At 53.4% G+C, this 6,044-nt stretch overlaps 1 long non-coding RNA gene across 1 annotated transcript; it reads right to left on the bottom strand.

Moving 5' to 3' along the window:
* Positions 1-1,054: 1,054 nt before the first annotated feature.
* LOC119871530 lies at positions 1,055-3,092 on the bottom strand. The gene is made up of 2 exons (XR_005358432.1): positions 3,015-3,092; positions 1,055-2,081 (listed from the first exon to the last, which is right to left on the bottom strand). It is a non-coding gene; the product is annotated as an uncharacterized LOC119871530 (long non-coding RNA).
* Positions 3,093-6,044: the final 2,952 nt, after the last annotated feature.

The raw sequence follows: 6,044 nt of genomic DNA, 5'->3' as shown, positions 1-6,044 counted from the left end.
GGCTGCCCTCAGATTCTGGGGCAAGCAGGGGTACCCGGGGGCCCCAGTGACCTGAGTCCTGGGTCTTCTCTCCATAAGGAGTGAGACTTGCTGGGAGCAGGGATCGGGGTTCTGGTGGGCCCCACCACTACCTTCCTGTGGATGTTGGACAGGTCTCTTATGGAAGAGACCCTTCCTCAGCCTCAGTTTCCCCATCCCTACAATGGCAAGTTTGGGCCAAGTCAGTATTTCCCGAAGTGCGGAGTGTGCCGCCCTGGTAGCTCATGAGATGGTGCCACGTGGACTACTAATTTTCATTTTAACAAGGCTTGTGTGTTATTTTTACTGACATTAGGGAAAAATACATAAACATACGTTAGATGAAAGCATAAACTACTCAAATGAATGAAGACAGGGGACTGCTAGCAGGTCCCTGGGGTCCACTCCAGCAAGAGTGTCCAACAGGTGCTCTTGATGCTTCTACCATTTTAAATGCCTAGAAGAATGTTGGTTCTGGCTGTCTAGGACTCAGTGTGATCTACTTGTAAACCATCTTTTGGCCTCCACAAATGAGTAGTTTTATTATTCCGTGATTAGAGTGAAAAGCCCAGTTGTCACACCGTGTGTGAGTGTGCGTGTGTGTGTGTGTGTGTGTGTGAAAAGACAGAGGATGGAATTGGCAGAGCCGGGGGGGGGAAAAAGATCAGCCCGTCCCAAGGTCAGGGCTGGGTGCCCAAGGTCAAAGGCAGGGAATTTGGGAAAAGAGATTGTTCCCTGACTGACATTTTCAAGTGCTTTATCCGGCCTCAGCCTTGCTTTGAATCACTGGGTTGGACGGGTAGGCAAGGGGCCACCCTGGCTTCAGCTTTCCTGCCATTCAGCCTTGGCTCCCTGGCTACTTGGCTGTGTTCTATGTGCCAACCCAGGACCGCCCCTAGGAGGATGCAGGGGGTGTGAGGAGCCCCTGATAGAGCCCCTCGGTCCCTTCTCCAGGCTGTGTCGTTAAGGATGTGCCCCCTGCAAATCCCCTCCTTACTAAGAGGCTGGTCAATGCTGTTATTGTTACTCGTGACAATGACAGTTTACCCACGGATCTTTATTTGTGATTTGTCACATCACTGACTGGAGGCGAGCACGACCCTGCCCGGCTGCGGGAGGCATGGCTTCTGAGACAGTCCCTTCTTATCTCATCCTGCAGCAGGCAGAGGGCACCACACGTTGGCTCAAGGATGTGGACAGCATCTTTGGGTGGGGATGGATTCAGGACCCCTTCAGGTGCAGAGGTAGTTGCCCAGGGCAAGATCCCTGCACTCCCAGGACCTCCGCCTCCACACCTCACCAGCCTCAGGAGGCATTGTGCTCAGCAAGGCTACAGTAACTCCCTGGCTCTGTCTGAGGATGGAGCAATATCCATCTGCTTCTAGGGAGTTCTTGTTCCTCTAGGAGGTTGTGAAGTTAGGGGCTGGGCTCCCTGGAGCAGAGGTGGACCAAATGAAGTGTCCACACTCCTTGGCACCAGGTTCCCTTGGGGCCTGGACCAGCTGTTTCAAGTTCTGGAGAAGCAGCTGGCCAGGGTCAGGGGCACAGTCCCTGCTTTCAGAACTTATCACATTCCAGGTGGCCTTCAGTGGCTTTGTGGGTCCTGCGGAACTACCAACAGCTACACCCAAGGCCAAGGGCAAACAGAAGCCTGCTTTATAATGTGCTGGACAGCTGTCTGGGCATCATTCTAGAGAGATCTTCCTGACCAGGGTGCAGGAGGTAGCACTGCTCAGTTGGGAGGAGCGGGCTTCAGAACGCAACCCCTTCCTAAAGTCACATTCCCATTTAGAAGATGCAGCTGTCCGTACAACCAGGGTCCACTTAGCCACGTAACGCTTGCTGTGCTAAGCAGTGGGTCCTGACAGAGGCAGAGGATTCTAGTTGAACCTGGCCACAGTGATGCCCTGGGCACTCCGCTTCCTTAGATTTCACTTGGATTTCCTTTTCCTGGGTTTGCAAAATGTAGAGCGTGGAGCGGCAGCAAGGTACTTTCCCCATAGAGTCACCCCCGGATCTACCAGTGACGATATCAACTTCAGGCCAAGGAAAGCTGGCATTTGCTGTGGGGTTAGGAAAAAAAGAGAGGAAAGAAAAGTGGTGAAGTGGACCCGTGCTCTGCTCCTGCTGCGGCAGAGGGACCTGCCCAGATCGCTGCTCATCTCTCAAGCTCTACTTTCCTGATCTATAAAATGGGTTGTCACAAAGCCCCCTGAGATGATGGTACAGGAGGCCGAGCGCCCCATAAACAGTAGCTCAACAGTACTGGGCCTGTTAGTAACTCTGCTGACGTAAGTGGAGGGTGTCACCACCACCTCACGAAGGTGAGAACAGGATTGTGACTGCTCAGAGATGAGGGGAGAGTACCCACTCTTTCTGAGCCTCGGGCTCCAGGCCCAGCCCTGCTCCTCTCGGGTCTGTAGCTTTAAGCAGCCTACTGACCTCTCTGAGTCTCAGTTTCCTCGTGTATAAAATTGGGGCAGGGATAGCACCTGCCTCGTAGGGTGTCTGTGGGGGTTAAGTGAGCCAACTTGGCAGGTAGTGAGTGCTCAGTGAACAGTGCCCTGAATGAATGGGGACCTGGAGGCCTGAAGCCCCCCTGGCTGGCCTCGGGGGTCCTCGCCCCTCAAAATGCTCCCAAATAATCCCTCTTATCCCCAGGCAGGGCCACAGCCTTTACAGGTAGAAGGCCGGTGGTCAAGAGCTCAGGGAGTCCAGGGGGGCTTTTCCTCTGGGGACTGGTTTTGGGTCTAGCCACAGACACTACCAGAACCACCTCCTGGAGGAACACTGCACCCCATCCCGGGCGGTAGGTGGGCATAGCAGCGCTCTTCAGTAGCATTGCCAGCAGGATTGTGGGGCGGCTTCCTCCAGGAGGGAACCAGGAGGACAGAGAACCCCTTCAGAGAGGAAAGGGGCCTGCACGGGGTTGTCGCAGGGAAGCAGGGGCTGAGAAACCTTATGAGGAGGGGAGAAGGGGAGGGCCCTGTACCTACCCTGCCAGGGCCTCCCTCCAGCTCTGCTCCCTGGAAGCAGGAACCAGTTAAAGGGGAACCGGAAAGGAGAGAAAGAAAGCAAACAGAGTCAGAGAAAAGCCTGGAGCTTGGAGCACTGGGGTTGTTTGGTCTGGCGGAGCCACCTCCTGGGCCACTCCCAGCAGTGTTGCACACAGACTCCACAGCCACCCCACACACGTGCGCGCGCACACACAGATACACAGACACACATACACAGCTGCACACAGGCATGGGGATACACACACAGAGGCACAGATAGACACACAGAGACACACACAGGCGTATAGTCACATGCAGAGAGACATGCGCACATACACACATACAAGACACACATACGCCCACACGCACACACATGGTGTGGCAACTCTGAGCTGGAGGGCAGGTGCTGAGATGGAGGGTTTCTGGAACCCCTGGCTCAGCCCTTCACTGCAACCACAATAACACGTACCGGGTATTTACTGGTGAGCTCTAAGCCCTTTACTTACATGAACTGGTTTAATCCTCATTGCAGCGCAATGAGGTGGGCACTGTAATTAGCCCTGGTTTGCATATGGGAAAATACACTAGAGAGACGAAGTAACTCTGCCAATGTCATGCAGTTTGTCCAGCACCCCTCACCCCCACCCAGCAGGCCCCCAGAGCACAGAGCCCACTGGCTGAGGGCTGCCCCTCGCTGTCTCTGGGGGTGCCAGGCTCCGGCTCTGTGCTGCCCCCAATGTCTGTGCCCCATGAAGCAGCACCCTGAGGCTGCCTCTGTTTCTCAGGCCTGGGGAAGGGAAGCGCCCTGCCCATGGTCACAGAGAGCAGAGGGAACGGGGCTGGGTGTCCTTGCGTGCGCTGGGCCAAGGCTTCCATGGAGAGGAGAAGCGGGGGTCAGAGTCAGACTCAGCACCTCCGGCCTCCTCCTTCTGCACCTGCTGTTACAACTCCCTTTCCCCCACCTGCCCTGACCCCCAAAACTGTACCTCTATTTCCTACACCTGTGTGTCTGGTGCCACACACCTCACACTTGTTCAGCCAGCCAGCCATTGCCTCGATAAGTCTGTTCAGAGTTTCCTTAATAATAGCTTTGGGTAACTGTTGACAAAACATGTTTCCCTTCCATTATTTTATTTTATCCTGTATGTGTGTGTAAGTGCGGGCAGGGGGCAGGGGGTGTCGGTGGTGATAATTATTTTCTTTTAACTTGACTCCACCACTCACTGGGAATCCTTTCCATAGAGGGTCAAACTAACTAAAATGCAGATCAGAATCTTCCATTGGGTTCGAAATGCCAACAGCACAGATACAGGATGTGAGGGATGTGGCATGAGAGTAGCAATTATACAGCGAGGCCTTTGGGGGACCACACGACCCAGCAGAGACATGGGCATTGAAAGAAATGGGGGGTCCCCAGGGGGCCTTGGGTATGTTCCCTCAGTCAGGTGTCTCCATGCTACACAGCCTCCCCATGCTGCTCCCCCACCCACTGCCCTCCGGGACCAAGACACAGAATCTCAGGTGAGGTAGATCCACAGACTTACCAGAGTTGAAGGAACTCTTGGCAAGCATCTTGTCCAACTTCCTCACTTTATGGAGGGGTAAACTGAGGCAAGAGAGGACAAAGGGCTTGCCTGAAGTCAGTGGCTCGTAGGACATGGCAAATCATAACTCTAGTTTGAACCCAGGTCTCCAACCTGGGTGCCTGCTCCCCTGTCCGACCAGGTCGCTGATGGACTGACAGTCTGATTCCTTCCCATGCCCCACCCCACCCGCTGTCAGAGAAAATTTCCATGTGGAACCAGTCCACTCCTTTTCCACATCCCACAGTGTCTCTCATTTGAGATCTGTGCAGCATGCATTTAGTGAGCACCTACTAGGTGCCAGGCGTGCGGTCCTAGGGATGATAGCTGCCGCACTAGAGCAGGGTGTGTCTCTTCCCTCTGTCACTTACAGAGTGCTTCTCATGATCTGCATTTACCTGGCTTATTTATTCATCTACTAGTTTATTGTCTGTCTTCCCTGTCCTACTAAGCCCAGCTCTCAACATTACCAGTGCAGGGGAGTGACTTGTCCCAGCGAACTCCCAGCAACCAGAGCAGCCCTGGCTCACAGCACATATTCCAAAACTGCTTGCTGATTCAATGAGTGAGTGAATGAATAAATGAATGAATGAACAAACCATCAGTGAGCAAAACTGACATGATGCTGGCACTTGTGGGACCAGAATGATGACCAGCACTTCCTGAGCTTGGCCGGGTGCCTGGCATGGTGCAGAGTGCTTTTCCCCTGTGATCTCATTTAATCCTCCTCACGAGTCCTAGAAGGTGGTTCTGTCATTGGCCCCATATTACAGGTGGAGAAATCGAGGCTTGGAGAGGTTAGGTAGCTGCTCATGGCCCTTGTCACCTTCTGCCTCGTATTATAAATATCTAAGTCGCTGCCTCATGCCCTCTGCCCATGCCAGACTGCTTGCAGGCAGAAACCATATCTGCTTTATCTTTTTTTTTTTTTTTGAGATTTTATTTATTTATTCATGAGAGACAGAGAGATAGAGAGTCAGAGACACAGGCAGAGGGAGAAGCAAGCTCCCTGTAGGGAACCTGATGTGGGACTCGATCTCAGGACCCCAGGATCATGCCCTGAGCCAAAGGCAGATGCTCAACCACTGAGCCCCCCAGGCGTCCCTACATCTGCTTTATTTTTGTTTTCCCCAAAGGTGTTCTGCAGGATGCTGGCTCCCAGTGGCATCTTTAAGTGTTTATTACATTCAGTTGGGTTGAGTGAAAATCTGGGAGAGGAAAGGAAACAGTGGAGAAGATTCACAGTGAACATTAAGCCAGGGGCAGACAGCAGCACAAGCAGTGTCACCCAGAGCCATCTTCAAAGGCCATCTCATCAATGAGTCCCCCGCCCACATTCAATTTTCTGACTACCTCTAGAGCAGCCTGCCAAGGGGTTCCCCAGGCTCCACTTGTTCACTGCCAGTGACAGGGAGCTCGGCACCTATTGAGGCATGACATAATCCAA

This window comes from Canis lupus, chromosome 4 (assembly GCF_011100685.1).
Source record: "Canis lupus familiaris isolate Mischka breed German Shepherd chromosome 4, alternate assembly UU_Cfam_GSD_1.0, whole genome shotgun sequence".
In the NCBI taxonomy this organism is placed as follows: Eukaryota; Metazoa; Chordata; class Mammalia; order Carnivora; family Canidae; genus Canis; species Canis lupus.
This window is presented reverse-complemented; position numbering and strand designations above follow the sequence as displayed.